This window comes from Clupea harengus, chromosome 4, assembly GCF_900700415.2.
Source record: "Clupea harengus chromosome 4, Ch_v2.0.2, whole genome shotgun sequence".
Taxonomy (NCBI): domain Eukaryota; kingdom Metazoa; phylum Chordata; class Actinopteri; order Clupeiformes; family Clupeidae; genus Clupea; species Clupea harengus.
The window spans coordinates 11,614,731-11,634,730 of NC_045155.1; positions in this window are offsets into that span (position 1 = coordinate 11,614,731).

The following is a 20,000-nucleotide window of genomic DNA, read 5'->3' on the forward strand; positions in this document are numbered from 1 at the left end:
ATCGATCCTATATGTTAATCCTACTTCATCCTCTCATATATATCTGACCAGCGTCATGCCTAAAATAGCCTCTGATTGTGTATATTTCTCTCTCTTTCTCTCTCTCTCTCTCTGTTTGGCATACAAGCAGGTTGCTATTGCATCTAGCCTTGTGCCTGGTTGTTACCAAAATGTGTTGAAATAGAGACATGGGCTACCCGTGTAAGGGATCAGCCTCATTCTGTCCGCTGTATTGTTTTGCCAGTAACCTCTTGAGAACATTTCAAATCATACCCACTCTGATTAGTCATACCATATCTAATGTGATCTATAGAGTGCAGGGGTAGGTGAATACCCATGTACCTTTATGTTGTGAGCAACTAGACTTTAATACTTAATCAGTTACATTCTTCAGATGTTGTTTCATTGTTAACTTTAACCCCTGAAGATACTCCCCTCACCTGACTGCTTTGAACAGATCTATATTTCTCTACAAGGAGATATTTGAAGTGCTCAGATACCTGAGAGTTGGCATATGTTCGGAATGATTTTGAGATTGTTACATGAGCTGAAAGATGTATACTGAATAGATTACTGTGCTTGTGTGTGTGTGTGTGTGTGTGTGTTGTGTGTGTGTGTGTGTGTGTGTGTGTGTGTGAGAGAGAGAGAGAGAGAGAGAGAGAGAGAGAGAGAGAGCGAGAGTTAGAGATAACTGAGTGTCTCTCTGGCACAAGCAATCTGGATCTTATCCCAAAGACTTGAGTGTAAAATATTTCTGAATTAGCACCCAATAACTCTCCTCCCTTCTCCTGCAGTCAGGCTCCTTTTATTCTCATTTCATTTCATTTTGTGTTTGTGCCTAAAATGTCTGCCTTTCTGTGTTCTATATGGTTGGTACACTATCAAACTCTATGCCATCATATGCATCAAATACAATCGTACGTCACATCTTTATAAACCCTTTGGCATGTAATTTACTGCGGTAGCTAACATAAACACAACGTTAAACACAACAATAATAATGTATCCATAATTTTTGGACCTAATGCTTCATTATGGTGAATAGCTGCATATAGGCTAAGTAATATAATTAGACCATGCCTGTAAATCATTACCAAGTCTTGTTTTACCCTGCACCCGTGTAAGGGCCTGTAGCTTGTGCCTCCTGAAAGTTAGGTATTCACTGACTCCTTTTCTTGGAGTTAATACCAGGATTATATCTTGTCCTGGTCTATGTTGCAACTTGAAGTGAAGTTTGAGCATCTGGAATTCACACATCCTATATATATTCAAATAAAATATGATAATCAAAATGGCTGCTTCCAAATGCTTAGAGAAGGCAGCCATTTGATTTCAGAGCTTAGTTCTAGTCGGCCAAACTTGACCCGGAACTGATCTGTGGCAAGCACGTAGAGGTGAGCGAGATAAAGAGGTCTGGCTAATTACAGAACACAGGCTGGTGACCTGGACGTTTAGCGAAGTGATGGCCGCTGCACAGAGAAAGATAAAGGGGAAATGTATGCACTGAGGGGGCTGGGGTGGGGTGGGGGTAGGGGCATAAACTACTCTGAGACTGCAGTATAGAACAGGCAGGAAATGCCTTCCACAACTCATAGAACTGCTCCTGCCTTTGAGCAAATCCATCACTGTGAAGACAAGAGTGGCAGCTTAGTTACACATGCTGTCAGGAGACACAATATGCTGTGCAGAAAACATTTGGATGTGGTAAAGTGGCTGTGTATATATAAAAGCTTAATCTGCATCCACATTATAGCGTCTGCTTCGAGCGTGTATCTTGCTGAATGCAGAATACGGCGAGAGTTTCTCAAATGAGAAATATCCCTTACGTCGGCACCATCCTCTATTGTGGCATTTATATTTACTGTCATGTTTTATTTTGGCTTAGTGATCGCCAAAGATGAGGTGTGTCCCGTGTGGGAAAGTGTGGTGGCAGCAGCCGTTTGTAGCTGTGTGGAAGCCTCACACAGACCGTTAGAAAGAGCAATGTTGTCGATAAAACCGCCTGACCCGCTCACCAGCCAGGCCATGACCTCTGCCCGGGCGATCAAGAAGAAAAGTGTTTTTAGTTCATATTGTGTTTTTGTTTTTGTTTTTTTCCCCTGACTTCCGCCCTGGAATTTATAGCTGACTGGCCGATTGACATGGATTGGAATGGATGTGGCTGTGTGCTGTTTTGGTGGGGGAGCAAATAATGAAGTGGCTGTTGGGTGTAATGGGGTGGACAAGCCAGTGTGGAACCAGAATGTGTGATTTTAGCTGTGTGTCTCTCTCTCTCGTTTTGCCCTAGTTTTGAGTCACTAAACTCAGCTGTAGGTAAACACATGTTCTTTCTATTTTAGATCACTCAGATGCAAGCGAGCTAACTAGCACTGAACCGAATGATGGAGGGCTAGCATCCATGGACTTTAAATATGTTTTGAAAGAATGAATAAATAGTGAAGCAAATGTGTTTATTGGTCGCTAGCTCATTATGTGCACCAACAGTAATCCAAGCCTGGCTTTACACGGTCTTGTTAAAAGAATGAAACTCAGCCCAATTTAAAATGAAACAAAAATGACTCTCCTGGTCCCTGTTGCGTCAAACTCTCTCCATAGTCTTTATGTAGGGTGACCAGACGTCCTCTTTTCCCCGGACATGTCCTCTTTTCGAGACCTAAAAAATGCGTCCGGCAGGGATTCCAAAAACGTCCGGGATTTTGCTTCGTCGGATATTATTTTGTGTTTCTCTGGGTCTTTCACAAACTAGTTATTACGCCCTTACAAGTTTTGGAAATGGTCTCTCCCTTACGTTCCACCTTCTTGCGCGAGCTCTGACTGTAGAGAGAACATTGGTCGACCGATCTCAGTGTTGCCAGATACACGATAATTATCCTCCAAATACGACCATTTTGAGCCTTTGGTACGATACTTCACCATTTCCAATCTGGCAACACTGAGCACCTTGCCGCCTCCACTAGTTGCATGGTTTACAGCACATGACATCTGCAGCCATGCCAAAACGTAAATGTAAGTTCACGGACGAACTAAAAAAAAAATACGCATGTTTTCGCCTCGGCTGTGATGCTTCGGAAGCTGAGTGCATGACATGCAGAGCAGGCACTTACGTGTCGGTGGCAAATAAAGGTGGCAGCGATTTGGAAGCTCACGTGCACTCTGCAAAACACAAAACACAAAACTGCAGCAAGAGGAGAGAGCTCATCGAGTAAAGTGACAGACTTTTTTGTGAGTAAAACAGACACTTCTGTTACTGCTGCAGAGGGTACCCTTGCTTTTCATACAATAAAGCATCACAACAGCTACAGATCAATGGACTGCACATCTGGTTTGCTAAGAAAGGTTTTCCCAGATTTGGTGACAGCTCAAAAAATCTCAAGTGCTGAAGGGGATTCTGTGCACCCAGTAGGCTACAATTTCAAACACATGACCTGCAAGGACTTTCATACCTATTTGATAGGTAATCGCCGACTTATGGGAAAGATTCAGTCTTCAGAGAAATATGCCCAACCACATGAGGACTGAAAAGTGTCTTAATTTTCTTATTTCAATATGTGGCCATATAAAGAATGTATTATTTATTATTTAGAATGTTGTATTTGTTATTATTATTGCTTTAATATATGAGGACTGAAAAGTGTCTTCATTTTCTTATTTTAATATGTGGCTATATGAAGTATTTATTATTTAGAATTTTTTATTTGTTATCATTATTGCTTCAATATATGGACAAGACACATTAAAGAAGCGCTGGACTAAATGCCACAAAAAAGATTTGTTTTACATTTGCACTTTGCAGTTTTGTTAAAGTTCAATAAATAGATGTTCATATAGTAATTTGTGTCATTTTTGTCATTTCATTTGTATGCATTCACATGGTCATGGTGCGCCATGCTATACACTACCGCCCCCCCCCCGCGACGAAGTGTCCTCTTTTTCACAAACTCAAATCTGGTCACCCTACTTTATGAATACTCATTAGAGCCTCTCCTCTTTCTCAGGTATATTTTTAAATGTCTCAGGCGTCTCAGCAGTTCAGACAGGCATCGTCAGTAGAACTTTAATTACATTGTGAATGTTTGGGTACATGTCCACTTCCCCTCCGGATGGTACACAGATCAGAATCAGTTCCCTGCAGCGTCGTTGTGTAGCGCCAGGTTGAGTTCCAGTTCCACATCTGCCAAGACTGGGCATCACTATGCTAATGTAATGGGAGCGTGCTCTCCCCCTCTGCTTTGTGCTGTGTTTGGTAAACAACCTGACACCACAAACTGGGTCTCACAGCTTTTATTGCTCTCACTGATCTCGCTACCTCTCTCTCTCTCTCTCTCTCTCTCTCTCTCTCTCTCTCTCTCTCTCTCTGCTCTGCTCGGCTCTGCTGCAGGACAGCACACAAAAAAGCAGGGTTAGCATCCCACTGCACTGGCTGCACCGCTAGCATTACTGTCTCCAGGTCTATGTAATACCTCCATGGTTTCACCAGTCCCACAAAGGTTTCCCGCTATTCTAGCGTCCTATGAATGTATACATGCAAATAACACATTTTCTCGACACCTCCCTTGTTGATGTTGTGCCATTTCTGGACTATCATTACATTACACACGTAGCTCACAGCTCGTTGCACGATTAAAATTAGCCTTGAGCCTCCGTAGCAAGGGTGCTAAACTACATTTCCCATCGATCCCTCGGAGATCAAGGGTATATGCTTAGTATTTACTTAACTGTATCTTTTAAATCACCAATGGCATTTGGCTCCAATCATTGAACTCTCCTTTTTAAAAGAGATAAATTCAATTACAGTTGTGCTCCTAAACACCATTTAAGGACCAACCTTTAGCAGCTAATTTACCTGATCCGGCCTTTGCAGGCAGGGCCAAATCAGTCTTGGTGACAACACATGAGGAAAGGACTTTTATGCATTACCTTTTTTATTACTGCTCTACAAGGTTTGCCATGGTCATGAAAAAAGAAAACAATAAACCTAGTGAGTGAGATGACTTTAGACATCAAGAAAGGGAGAAGGCGTACAGTAAAACACACTTTGTAACTACTCATCACGGCTGCCTTCGAACCGCCCCTTTAGCAAACCTCCTGCACCTCGTCTGTGTCTATTAACAACAGTGCTGCTTATTAAACCGCCACTGCTAAGTGCCCAGACGCGCACATTAACTTTATTTACTGATTTAATTGTGCCATGTTGTAGTCAAGATTGCCAGGCACTTAAAGACCTTATCCTGCACCACTACAGTGAGTGTCCTCATTCAGACGAGATGTATCTCCCTGGGCTGCAGAGTGCCATGAATGGGATGAAGGGGATGGGCTGGGAGGCTCTGGCAGTGGACCAAAGGTAGAGAGCAGAGGAAAGTGCTGTGTGTGTGTGTGTGTATTTGTGTACGCTGCATGTGTTGTGTGTGTGGATGTGGGTTTATGAGTGTGTGTATGAGCTTTTGTATGTCACACATACACAGTCATACACATTTAATCACTGTTTCGCTCTTTCTCTCCCTCTCAAATACGCACACACACACACACACACACACACACACACACACACACACACACACACACACACACACACACACACACACACACACACGTTCATGCCTCTCCTCTCTCTCCGCTGTTCCTCTTTCAGTGTCCTTGCTAAATGTTCCTCTGTGTGTTTTTTTTTTCTTCTTCTGAGAAGCTTGTTTCTCAGCCTGAGCTGTAACATGCTCTGCTCTCCATTTTCCCCACAACTCTCCTCCCTCAATCTCTTCTTGCCTCTCTGCCCCTTCTCTCTCTCTCTCTCTCTCTCTCTCTCTCTCTCTCTCTCTCTCTCTTTTCATGGGCTGTCACCACACTGTCCCTTTCCTTCTGTCGCCTCATTTGTTTCTGCGAGAGCCTCCACCTTCTCATCCAACACGTGCCCTTGTCAAGAAACATCAGGCCAGCAGGGGCTCTCTCTCTCTCTCTCTCTCTCTCTCTCACTCTCTCTCTAACTCTGTGTTTCTGTATCTCTCTGTCCGCGTCTGATTCAGTTTCCCATTTTGTTACTCATGCTGCATGTGTCACTGTCAATATCTGTTCTTTGAGTATCCTTTCTTTCCGTCTCCCACTGTAATTCCCACTGTTTCACCGGGTTTTCTTGTCAGTAACTGGTATTGTGCTCTTTGAACACCTTCGATTGGCCAAGGCCACTGTGCTAGTTTTAGCATGCCTCGCTGCCCGGGTGCACACTGTCCATGGATTTGTACCTTTCTCCTCATTATACAGTAACTGTACAGTGTGTGTGCTCTCTCAGTGGGTTTCTGCAGCCTGTTAGATCCTGACAGTGTGTATCGCTGTGTATGCCTGTGGACTTGTAAGGAATTGTGTGAGCAGTTTTTGTGTGTGTGTTTATGTGTGTGCATATATGTGTCTAGGCGTTGTCTCTCAAGCCTATCTGTTTGTGTGACAATTTGTGTGTGTGTGTGTGTGTGTGTGTGTGTGTGTGTGTGTGTGTGTGAGAGAGAGAGACTGTGTGTGTGTGTGTGTGTGTGTGTGAGAGAGAGAGACTCTCTGTGTGTGTGTGTGTGTGTGTGTGTGTGTGTGTGTGTGTGTGTGTGTGTGTGTGTGTGTGTGTGTGTGTACACATGCAGCTCTGTGCCCCATGGCTGGGTGCTTGACTGGGGCTGTTCTCTCTCTGGGAGCAGGTAGCTGATGTGTGAAGGTGGGCCATGGCAGAGGACAGAGAGCACTGGGGGAGTGCAGCGGCAGAATTAAGCGCACCGTTACCCCCGACCACCCCACCCCCCCACTCCTACCCCCTCTCCTAACCCTCTAGCCCCCATACCCCGCTTCACTGGGCTCCTACCCCACCCTCCCCAACACACAGGCCTCTACCCAAACTCCCGGGGGGAAGAAGAGAGAGAGAGAGAGAAATAACGAGAGAGTGAGCGTCAGTGCTTAGCAAGCATCCCACGCCACGGTTTGTGCACCTAACCCCCGTGACTGCTGGCAGAAGGGGGAGACGGTGGGTGGCTGTGCTTCAGACTGGTGAGCCTGCTTTACTGTGCGAGTGGCCGTAAGTGTGATCGCCGCAGAGAGCATCTTTTGCATTCTGTCCCGGGTATTAGTGCCCCTCTCTCCTTTCCTCTCCTCTCCCCTCTCTCCTCTCTCCTTTCCTTTCCTCTCCCCTCTCTCCTCTCTCCTCTCCTCTCCTCTCCTCTAGTGTCCCTCCTCTCCTCTCCTTTCCTCTCCTCTCTTCTCCTCTCCTCTCCTCTAGTGTCCCTCCTCTCTTCTCCTCTCCCCCTGATGTACTATAGATAAGTGGAGCAGGGCCTTCAGTGGTGTCCTTTAGAGCCGCATGGCCTCATATATGCTCATGCACGCCAGGGCGAGCTGCTCATTCACACGCACTACGTGGAGTGCGCACAGACAAATGCCAAAAGATCACGGACAGCACCCACTGACAAATGGTGACTGAGGACATTTATGAAAAAAACATTTGCAGAAATGTACTACCTCGATTTTATACTATACAGTATTACATGGCTTTATTACACTATACTACACTATACAATATACTGTATCATCCTGTAATGCACTCTGCCGATTTATACACTTAACCATTCAAAAGTTGTATATGACTTTCTTATAGAAAACTGTTTCTGGAAAGATGAGCTTTATTATTTTTCTGGTGGTGTTCCTAAACTGATGTTAGTTAAGCATTAAATCCTGTGAGTCGTTATGGCCTATGAAGTGGGAGTGAAATGAAATAGGAGTCTTTGTCCACTTACTCTTGCCTTGGCTTTTCTCTGATATTTGACAGAGAAGTCAGCTGCCAGCTCATGTATGATTGTTCAGCAGCAGACTTCAGCTCTTTTAGAGATTAAAAAGCCTCAATACTCTGCTGATGCTCGTCTTCTTGCTCTTGATCTTTCTAATATCATTCCTGTTCTCTAACTTAACATCTCTCTTTCTCTCTATCAATCTTTGGCTTTCATGCAATATATGGCACTACTATCTATTTCTTATTCCTCCATCTTTTTTATTACTGAAAATCTGTTTTTATCAGTTTTCATGTTCTCATCTCTGTGCTTTGTTTAACTATTCAGCTGAGGCTGACTCTCCTTGTCTCCCATGTCTTATCCAGCCTGTAATGTCCCTGTTATAATCCCTCCAGAGAGACCTCTCCTTCTTTTCATTCTTCCTCTTCACTCCCTCCTTCCTTCCCTCTCTCTCTCGCGCGCGCTCTCTCTCTCTCTCTCTCTCTCTCTCTCTCTCTCTCTCTCTCTCTCCTGCTTTGAGGTTCTTGTGTGAGCTGCATATCTGAAGTGTTGTGACGTCTAAGTGTGATGTGATTATACTACAGAGACTTGGTATGTTTATGTGTGTGTGTTTGAGAGAGAGAGTAAACTTGTGTGCATGTGTCTTTACGTGTGTGTGTGTGCGTGCATGCATATGTGTGTGTGACTGGAAAGTCCTGTCTAAGATGCTTCTAAATTTCCCTCCACTTCCTGACTCCCACCCCCACCCACCCACCAACTACCACCCCATCCACCACTGCCACCACCACCACCACCTCCCTCGCACTGTCCCCTTCTCCTCTCCTCCCCCCCTCTCTCTCTTCCTCTGTTGGGGAGCCCCAGGGGAGGCTTGTGGCGTGCGGTCGGCTCAAGGACGAAGCGTGGCGGTGGAGGAGGCTGTGCTGCACGGCACGCTCCTCCAGTGTGTCTGTGCTGGCATGGAGATGCATGCGGAGCTCCAGGGTAGCGCTGGCCTCAAACACTGCTGCCTGCCACTATGTGATGGGACGCATAAGTGTATGAGAGCAAGGGAGAGAAGAAGAAGAGAGAGAGAGAGAGAGAGAGAGAGAGAGAGAGAGAGAGAGAGAGAGGACGAAGGGAAACAGTGGTGGGAGTGATATTGCTTGCGAGGAGGCTAGTGCTGTGGCAGGTGTCGTCTGTCGTCTGTCGTTTTGTGTTGACCTTAGCAGTCATGTTGAATTGAGAAGAAAAAGGGAAAGGGGGGTTTCTTTGGGATGGCTCAGGACTCCCAGACATCAGAGTAAAAATCACTCAAACACAGAGAGGGGATAAGAGAGAGAGAGAGAGAGAGGAGGAGAGGGGAGGAGAGGGGAGGACAGAGAGAACTTGGTTTATCATCTTTATTTTCAGTTCACATTTAAGATATTCAGTTCACATCTGACTGGGAGTCATGTATAATCCCTACTTGTGATTGCAGTATACTGTTGCATTTTTTATAAAGACAGAAAGAGAAAGAGAGAGAAAGATAGAGAGAGAGACAACAAAAGTAATTTGTGTCTAAAGTATGTATCTGTGTCCATCCACATCTGTTTGCATGCACAGCTCTGTAAGTGACTTTGCATCTGTGTGTACGTGTGTGTCTTTTAGTGTGAGTGTGTATGGCCATGTCTCTGAATAGCTGTTCTCACACATTCCTCTCTCGGATAGAGGGCACTCATTATCTTTGAGTCCGGTGGGAGTTCTGCTCTTTCCATACATGTGAGCAGGATCTGCTTAGAGCAGCCATGGTGGGCGGTTACCATAGTGACAACAGCTTGATTGCTACACCTGCGGGTTGTACAGTGTGCACCGAGCTTTTCACCCCAACAGCGGAAAGATGATTATGATCCCCCAAACTTATCTGTAGTTTGCGGAGATATTTGGTGTACACTTTGTTACGGAGTCTCTGCGGAGGGACAGAATTTAATTTAGATTTTTTTTTCTCATTGTCTTTAAGCTGCTGTATCATATTCCTCTGTGAATTGCTGTTTAATCATCCATAAAGCGCAGCTTTTTAAAGTGCTGCTCGTAATATAAATAATGGGCAGGAGGAACACTTCATCTGTGTTTTTTTTTTGTAAGATAAACAGATGTTCATTGATATTCATTGATTTCTCCACCATGTTACTTTTACTGCAGATTGAGAAGCATTGGCCGTGTACCCCTGCTCATAGAAAAGTAATTTTTTGCTTCAACAAGTCTGTCCATACACATCTATGTCTTCAAATGTCTTGTTGTGGACTTGAGTCTGTCTCCTCTCTGTCAGAACTGCTTTGGAACTGTCAGTGTGTTATCAACTGATTTATATCCTTCTTTTGCTAATGGGTTATTAATTAATAAGGACTCCTATTAGCATGCAGTTACACCCACAAATAAAAAACTATGTGTTGCACTAAATTACACTTCATAGTCATGCAACACAATATACGGAGGGCTAATTGAGGTTAATTACTGTAATATAACTGGTAAGTACAAACACAGTAATGATGGTAATTAAGACCAGCACTGAGGCAGATGAGGGGGATTTCTGGTTGTCATAGTGCATATCTTAGTTTGTTTCTCTTTCTAAATTACAGAGAATGAGTTGAAAAAAGATTAGATCTGAGCAGACTGTCCTTGTCTTGTGGAGTGAAAGATTCAAACTTTTTTCAGGATGGCTTGAAGAGCACCCCCATCTCCTCCTCCTCCTCCAGGGAACTGTTTTTTTTATTTATGAAGATACACTGAATTGTGTGTTTTATCGGGTATGCAGGCATGTTGAGTTCCTTCTGTACATTTGAAACCTGTTAGGTGGGGCTGAGGTTGGCCGCATGCACACACACACGCATGCACACACACACGCATGCGCACACACGCACACACACACACACACACACACACACACACACACACACACACTCTCCATGTAGTGGATCTTTGAGCTTTCCCCTGGGACGATAATGTGAAGTGGAAACATACAAACTCACACACGCACACACTTGCTGAATATGGTTTTCCATTTCACTCTAGGGTGAACTGCTGGAGAACAACATGGAGTCCAGAAGCACACAAACTGACACACTGACTGATAGAGCTGAGATTGACAAGCCCGACAGCACACCCTGAGATAAGAAAAACACATGGGAGATGTAAACCTCCACATATACAGTATAGATTGCAGAGAAATCTGAAATGAGCACCCCTTACAGAAGCTACCCACACCCTAATCAATTAATTACTTTTGCACCCTACTTTTCAAGACCATGAGAATCCATTCTTGTTGCAGGATGTTTCAGAATTTCACGTTCCTCACTTTTTGATTATACGATGATTAACAAATGCCCAACACTAAAACAAAATTTCAGGAACATTTCTTACTACATTAAAGGTGGCTGAGATAGTGTATAGTGAAGACAGCTACATTAAGAGCTCCCCTGAAGCATTTGCTTCCTGTAATGGCCCTTTGGTTTGCTACACTGCCTTTCAGCCCAAGCGATCGCATGAATTGATTCCTTTGTTCAGTTCTCAGTGCAGAGGCTGAGCTGGATAATGTCCGTGGCGGCTCGTGACCTGAGCAATAGTTGGGGCTACCAAGTTTATTCGAACACAAGTTTTATATTTTGCAATGTGCTGCTTCCTCCTGAATTTCGTGTAGGGTGTCACTCAAAGGATTTGTGGTAATATGAATTATTAATGTGGGCTGTTTCAGTGTCAGTAGTTGTTTTGTAAGGTATACTGTCGAGTTTGTTTAGGTATCTTCATTTGCTTATTTTTATCCCCTTTTTTATTGTGGTCAACCTTAGGGGTGTCCGCAGATTTTCAACTCATAGTAGGCTACGCACAATAAAAGCAGTCAAGACAAGGGACCACCAATAACGTTAAATTGAATCGTTATAATATAATATTTTTAAAATGTTTAGGCCTTCACCTTAGCAGGCACTGACAGTCCACCAGTACAGTACAGTACAGTTATTTTTGACTACCTGTACACCCAGGCTACTTCCCCAATAGCACACAAAATTAATATGAATACAGGTGTAAACTTCTATCCATCATTGACAATCGTTGACATAATTGAAATCCTCGAACACCAGTACACAGCAGCACAGCCCAAGGTAATGCCCTGGCTACCCTTTCCATACACGTCCATACAATAAAGAAATGATTTGCCACGGCGGACAGGAATAAACGCAACTACATGTGCCTATCCAAAGTGCAATGGGGCCAGTATGACTCTTTGATTGATTGATTATTTTTCGCTCCTATGTTTTTAAGCCTCCCCTTCCAATGAGCCCAGTGTGCTCTGATTGGTCAGGCGAGGCGGGCAATAAGGATTGTGTTACGAGATTGTGTCTTGTACAAAAGAAAAGGCCTGGAATTCCATTGAGTGTTTCAGGCAACTGAAAAAAGTAGTTTCTGTGGGAGAGAGTTACTCCCTCTGGCATGTACTTTGGGCTTTGTAACTTTTCAGGCCATGTATACATATACATTACGTACGTACATACATATATGACAACAAGCACACTAAAAGAAATGGAAAAACACTGAAGAATCTCTGTTGCATGCATGTTGTTGTTTGATGGTCCACGCCATGATTGGCATGGAGATAGTGCAGACTAATATTGATCTTGTAGGTGATCGGTATGTGCTGCCTAGCATGACGTCAACAGCAAGACGGGCAGATTTATTTCTGCCCCAACGGCTGTCTATTAGGACTCACTGCAGTTCCATATCTGACCACAGATTTACATGAGTAAATTGTGGGGGTGCTGTGGAGTTTGTGTGGCCCACTGCCCCACATGAAACCTACTTTACTAAGTGTATGGAGGAGGCGAGCTAATGAGACATGAACCTCATACGCAAGCACCCAATCAGTGATAAACAAATTCAGAAACAAATGAGTCTCACTCTGATCAAATACATTAACAAATAACAAGTGATTGAACGTTTATTTTATGGATCTGTGTTTTAATGTGGATGAATCCTTTGGTGGGGCACTGCTCCAACTGCCCAGAGGTAATATGTTTAGGAGAAAGCACTTTGGTAATTTAAAAAGTATTTAAACTTTTTTTCCATCTTCTGTTGGTGCCTGCTAATTGATTTATCTAATTAGAGACCTTGGTGGGAAGTAATTTACTTTCACCCCTTCTTCCATTTCTTTTCATCTTATTTTCTGTCTCTTTTACACCCACACACCCACACCCACACCCACACGCACATGCACACACACACACACACACGCACGGATGCACAAATACACACACATACACACACACAAATACACACACACACACACACATACACACAATTTCCCCACACAATTTTGATGGTTTTTCAAAACACTACACACAATTAGCACAACCACACACCCAATTAGCAAAACACCTCAGATCCTTTGCAAAATGAAACACTAATTTATCAAAACCATATTTTGTTACCATATGAACCACACACGTTGCATATGACGTAATTCTGTTTGTACCAGTTACACACTGCTGTTGCAAACTTAAAACACTTTTAGCAATTCTACTTCTCAGTGATTAGAGTAGTGTAAGTGAAGTACACAGAGAAAGTGCAAATATACAATAAATTCACCCACTCCACAAGACCAATGCTGCCGACTGATGAAAATATAATTTATTTCTCTCCATATACCAAATCAGTCAACATGTCAACATAGAGAATCACAACTAAACTTGTCCCACTTCTCATGCTACTACAGTAGTGTGCATAACACTGTAAGCTTAGCAAATATCAGACAAACGTAAAAATCTGTATCCAGTACAGGTTACAATTACAAAGAAAAAAAAGATCAGGAAAAAACTGAAAATACAGTACAAATAAAGTTGTTTCATTTTACAGTAACCTGATGTCTTTTTAGGATGTGTGCCAGTGTTGACTGAGAGACCTGATGGACATTACTGTATTGAAAATGGCATGGTCACCGATAATGTTGGCTTGAATTTCTCTGAACCTGATAGCATTATTGGCCAAAACCATGTTTATGATCTCTCTCTCTTGTTCTTGCATGAATATGGGCTCCCGTCCTCCTTTCAAGTTTATTTGATAAATTTGGTCTTCTTTGAGCACGTTTTCCTCCTGCTTCAGGTCTTCCTCTACCTCCACCTCGACCTCAGCCTCTGGCATGGCCTCCGCCTCTTCCTCCTTCTCCTCTGTGGATTCCCCCTCTCACCCTCACTCTTCTTCTTCTGACTCCTTCCATTTTGGTTGAAGACAGATGAACTCATCTGCTGCATTTCTATAGTGCTTAAACCTGTTTGGTGTGTCTACAATTAAGCAATCATGTGTTTGCGCACTTGATGGCTGTGTTTATTTGACAGGCTCATAGGTGTGGTAATTTGACAGTCAGTGTTTTGGAATTGCAAGGAAGTGACATCTTGATATACTTATGTGTCTAATGTAAGTGTGTTTAGTGTTTTGCAAATCACTGTGTGTATTGTTTTGCAAAAAGTCTGAGCTGACATTGTGCTTATAGTGGTGCAAATCTGGGCCGATGTTTTGCTCCTTGAGTGTAAGGTTAGATAATTGTGTGATACTTTTGATTTTAGTGTCTATCCAATCATAAAAAACTGTAATAACATTAGTGTCACTAACCACTGTGATCTCATAATAGAGTTGGCATTTACCTGTCTCCTGTCAGTAACAGTTATAAGAAGTGGTTTTATGAGATGTGGACTTCTTCTTTGGACATGACCATGATGATATACTGCTCATAGCCTGTGTCACTAAATACATGTTAAAAACTGATTAGACAAAGTGAAAGGCTTTCTTGTTCAGGCCTTTTTTTAAATGATCTCAAGCTTCTGTTAATATACACATACAGCATATATTTGTGTGTGGGTGTGGGTGTGTGGGTGGGTGGGTGTGTTGGTTGAGTGGCTGTGTGTTTGGGGTTGCATTTGTGCATGACTGTTTCTCTTACATCCATTTGCTTTTAGTCCCCGAACAATTAAAAGTGTAGCTGTTTAAGACTAGCCTGCAGTTTATGCAGCCCAACTTCCATCTCTGTAGAGGAGGCATTGTTGTTTGTTTTGCTGAGCGAACGCGTTTCTCACTGCCAGCTCAGCTCAGCTCCGCTCTGTTCTGTGCGGCACGGTGCTGCACACGCACCGGCTGGAAAAAAGCTTCGGCGCCTGCCCGCCAGTTTGAGCCGAGTGGCCGTTTCATGCTTGTTTGGCACTCTCTGCGCCCAGCCAACACACCAACAGTTCGCGACTGGAGCCGTTCCGCAAGAACACCGTACTAATCCCATGAAAGGGCAGCGAGCTTCGGCCGCCGTCCTGCAGATTCCAGGCCAGGCAGCTCTTCCTCCTTTGCCTTTCCACTCCGCTCTCTCTCTCTCTCTCTCTCTCTCTCTCTTTTCTCTCTCACTCTTGTCCTTCCAGGCCTCTTGAGAGCGAACTATGGCAGGATAACGACATAAATGTGCTGCCGTGTCGCATGCATATGTAGGCGCTTGCATTTGCATCGGCCCTCTCTCATCATCGCTCCGTTCTGTCGGGTTCGGTTTACCCTCCCCTGCCCCGTCGGCGGTGGCGCGGTACTGTGCAGCTCTGACAGCTCTTCTGCCGCGTGTGAGCTATTGAAGTGGGAGAGGGCAGAGGCAAAGGTAGACTGCTTTTTAAACAAGCAGCTCCAGTTTCCTCAAGCGCACACCGTGCTGCATACACACACTGACCTGAATGATTCATATGTAATACACAAACAGGAATTCAAATGATCACAGGGAGCTGCCAAACGCTTATGTTATAACCACATGTCAGCACACAAGCTCACCGGTTGAAGAACAATACACAATACAGCACCAGGACACCAGGTGCATATTTTACTGAAGATCTGGAGTGGTTTGCTAACATCTGTGAAAGGAAAAGGCCAGGAGTCCGATGGGACAGTCAGTTCTAGTGAGTTGAACGCTTAAAGGAAACTCTTCAGACATTATCATCATCATCATCATCATCATTCTCAGTCCCTTTCTTTCCTTCTGTCTCTCTCTCTCTCTCACACACACACACACACACACACACGCATTGCGTCACATCACATCCCACAACGATTCTGGAATTATTTCAAAAGACCCCCATATGCACATTTGGCAAGCCTAATTTAAAGTTGAACCTCACACCTTGGAATACCATGGACATCTGTCTAATTAGTTCTTAAATCTGTGAGGACCCAACGTAGACCATAGGGCTTATCGCTTGTTCTTATTCCCCTGGCACTTCTCGCCCAGCTCCATATATATAGGTCCCAGTGACGATAAGCACATAGCTGCGGTGGCTTTCAGACCGTAATAACTTTCTTTGCTGACACAGGTCTGTCAGGTAAAATACAGCACCGTGAATTTACACACCCGCCGTAGTCATATATTTTATCCCTGTTCAGAATTTCATCACGCTTATTAGCTTAGCAGATGCGTTCGTGCTAAGCTAACCCACCACAGCATAATCAAGGTATATTTATCAGCCTGTGTACATCTTTGGAGTGATTACTTTTGATTGCATGCCAACATGGATTCATCAGGATTTATTTCCATGAATAAATGTTTGTGCAGCATTTGTGCCTTTGTTTTCCTAGTGTGGAGCAGGACAAAGATTGAGTGACGACAATGAGGTGGACAACGGAAAGGGAGAGAGCGAGAGAAGAAAAGAGGAGAAAGAAAAAAAGTAATTTGAGGCAGAGAAAGAGATAGAGAGAGAGAGAGAGAGAGAGAGAGAGAAGATGGAGATGGAGTGAGAGAGACCTCCTAGCTGCACCTCCATTGACTTTCACTTTGCCTGATACAGGATGTCAGTTTAGCAGTCGATTGAATATCTACCAGGCCTTTATTTATGACACCCGCGATGAAGTGTTGCAGCTCTTCCTTTTTTCCCCCTTCTCCTTTCCTTTGAAGAAGAAATTATTGAGAGAGTGGGGAGTGAAAGAGAGAGACAGACAGAGATAGAGAGAGAGAGAAAGAAAGAAAGAAAGAAAGAAAGAAAGAGAGGGAGTTAAAGATAAATCAATATGTTTTTTTTTTTCAGAGACCAGGCTTAGCTCGAGCAGGAGGCGGTCATGTCTTTTCGTCATCCGTCATTGCCCACTTTCATGTTGGACTCCCTAATATTATCAGTGATCTGAAGGCATGACTGATGGCCTGCTGCTCCTGCCTCTCTCTCTCTCCCCATCACTGTGTTTGAATTAAGGATGCTATTATCCAGCGAGCTTCAACCACACACTCACAACCCAAGAGGTCCCATGATTAATGCCATTTCGGCCCCTTTTGAGTTATTATCTAGGTAAGAGGACATCATATATTCACCTGAGAATTTTCCAGGCCCGTCATTTGACTGGAAATGCCATGCCTCTTGAGTTTTTCTTTTCTTAAATATATCGGTCATTGGGAGGATTTTATTTGTATTTCCGCGGTCGATGTTTGGAGAAATGCTTCAGGAGGTCGTCCCTCAAGCCTCTTAGTCTGTGAATGCGCTCCGCTTTTGTCAGTTTGTGTGTATATCAGCTAGCTGAGGCACTATAAGGCACAATTATCAGCTAGCTGAGGCACGATAAAGCACGATTAGCAGCTAGTTGTAATTAACGGTGTGAGTCTTTGTGAGAATGTTGTATGTGAACATTGATTGATAATGAGATATAGTCGTAGAGGAAAATTAAATCCTCTTCTTCTTTCCTATGGTTCTTTTTTTCTCATTACCATGGAGTGTTACAGTGCAGTTTATGTTTTCATTTCATATTAGCACAAATGTAAAAGCCTCTCATACTTGCAGTCACGTTGTGTATCACAATAGTAAAAGCCCTCCTTTGTATCATACACTTTTCCAGATTCTGAGGTAATTGCTTTGAATTCAAGCAATACTCTGGTATGAAATGAGTTTTTGCCTGTAATGCTAATTGGTGGCTATTAGCTTTTCAAGACAGAATTTCACGCCATACAATTGTACATCTGCTGAGAATGCCAGAAAGAACAGAAAACGTTTGGAGGCATGAGGTAACGTGTGAACAGTATCTCCACTCCTTGCCTTCTTTGCATTCTTTGTGTACTGCATTGGCTTCAACCATTAGAAAAATGAACAGAGGTATTTTTGGACAGTGATTTAAGCCTCCACATTAAAGCCGTTCCTCTTTGGCAACAAAGCTCCCGGGCCATGCTGATATAGACTTAGCGCACAGAAGGGGATCCTAGGCCTCATACAGTAGTATTAGCTCAATGACATATGTATGTAATTGATCAGCTTTCCCACAGCTCCCACTTATGTAATGAGCGCCAAGCAGAATTATAGCGAGAGCACTCCAGCTAACAGGAGAGAGGAGGAGCCATGTTGATGAATGGAGTAATGGAAGGTGGAGGGGGAGATCCAGGAACTGAGAGAGAGAGAGAGAGCTGAGCAGAAACTAAAAAGGAGGCGAGGGACGGCAAGAATGTATGTAGGTATGACAAATGCAGGCAGGATGAGGACATATAATGACATATACGTGAAACTGGTACGTATAGTATTGTATATAGCTGAGTGCGCGTGTGTGTGTGGTGGTGATGGGGGGGGGGGGAGAAAGAGGTGGGGAGAGTGGGTCCTCATTGCTCATCAGGTTGTGTCACATGGCGCGTGATGAATGTGGTCAAACATCAATACATTGTGAATAATGAGGCAGGACTCTCCACTGCATCCTGTTAGTGTTATTTTGCCCTGCCCTTCCTTCACTTCCACTCGTCTAAACACACTCTCACACACACACACACACTCACACACTCACACACACTCACACACACATACACTCACACTCACACTCTCACACACATACCTATGACCCTAACACTCCCCTGCAACAACCAGCTCAACCCAGACAATCCTCACACCCCCCTTTCCAACCCACCCCCATTTCAATTCCAATATTAAAATGTCGGCCATTGTTTTATGTGACTTGGCACATTGCTCCCACGCGCTCCAATGTCACTCGGGCGATAAATCGATGTTCGGCAAAGGGCAGCGTTATCATATTATATTATGGCGAGTTGCAGTGCCGCATGCATCTGCGCAGTCTCTCCATCTTTGGTGTCTGGTTGCATCCTTTTTTCTTTTTTTTGGGGTCTCAGGGTAGTGGATATGGGGGTAGGGGAGGGGGGGGGTTCAAGGACATGGAACCAAAGAGAGCACAGTATTTGCGGTCATAGGGGTGTGTATGGGGACTGGCCTGCCGTGTTGACCCCCTGTAGTTGTTCCACTGGTGGGGGGGGGGGGCTGGAAGGGGCGCGTCTCACCCACGCAGCTGACTGAACATGTGAGGCGCCGGTGATTTATGCTGACATCAGACTGTATAAAGATCAGCTGTTGGGCCACTGAACTGACTGACGGCCTCTTAGGGATGGGGGGTGGGGGGTTGAATGAGGCAGTTGTGGGGTGGATGGGGAGGGTAAGTGTGTTTCTGTCCACCTGTTGCAGTGATGTGTATTTCAAGATCAGGTTCAGTTAAGGTCAAGGTTTCCCTAGTCAGTAAGAACGTGTTTATTTATGTATGTGTGCTTGTGCTTGTGCTTGTGTGTGTGTGTGTGTGTGTGTGTGTGTGTGTGTGTGTGTGTGTGTGTGCGCTACAATCCCAGATTGATATAGCCCCACCATTTGCCATATTTTCTATTTTCTTTTCATAATCCCATGAAGAAGACAGAAAGCCTCTCCTGCTTCTACACTGACTAAATTATTTACTCAACCCCACACCCCCCCCACCACCTCATCCCACCCCACCTGCTCTGTCCATTGACGATGAAGGAGAAGACTGTCGTTTACATAGCGCTCTCCTGGAAGCCCAAGGCTACCATCTATCACGGGAGAGGGAGGCAAATTGAGCTCTCAGCCGGGAATGTGATAAGGAATCGCGGCCGCATTAAAACATCTGTCACACCTTCACCACGGGAGAGATACCGGGCCGACAGAGAACAGAGGAGATGGAGTGGGTAGGTGTGGTTTTTGAAACGAGGGCTGAAGATGCATCGCCACAGATGATGAGGAGGAGGAGGTGGAGGGGAAGGAGGAGGAGGAGGAGGGATGAGCGGTGGAGTCTTGGCGAGATGATTAGGTGGAGAGAGAGGAGACCCGACAGCCAGACTGGACGTGGCAAGGTGACTTTGTTCTCCAAGGCTCTCCCAGGGACAGGGTTATGGAGCAGTACCCGTGAGTGTGAGTTTGGAGGTGGAGGTTGAGGTGGAAGTGTCTCCCCTCTCCACCTCCTTTAAAGGCATGCTGCCTTGGCTAA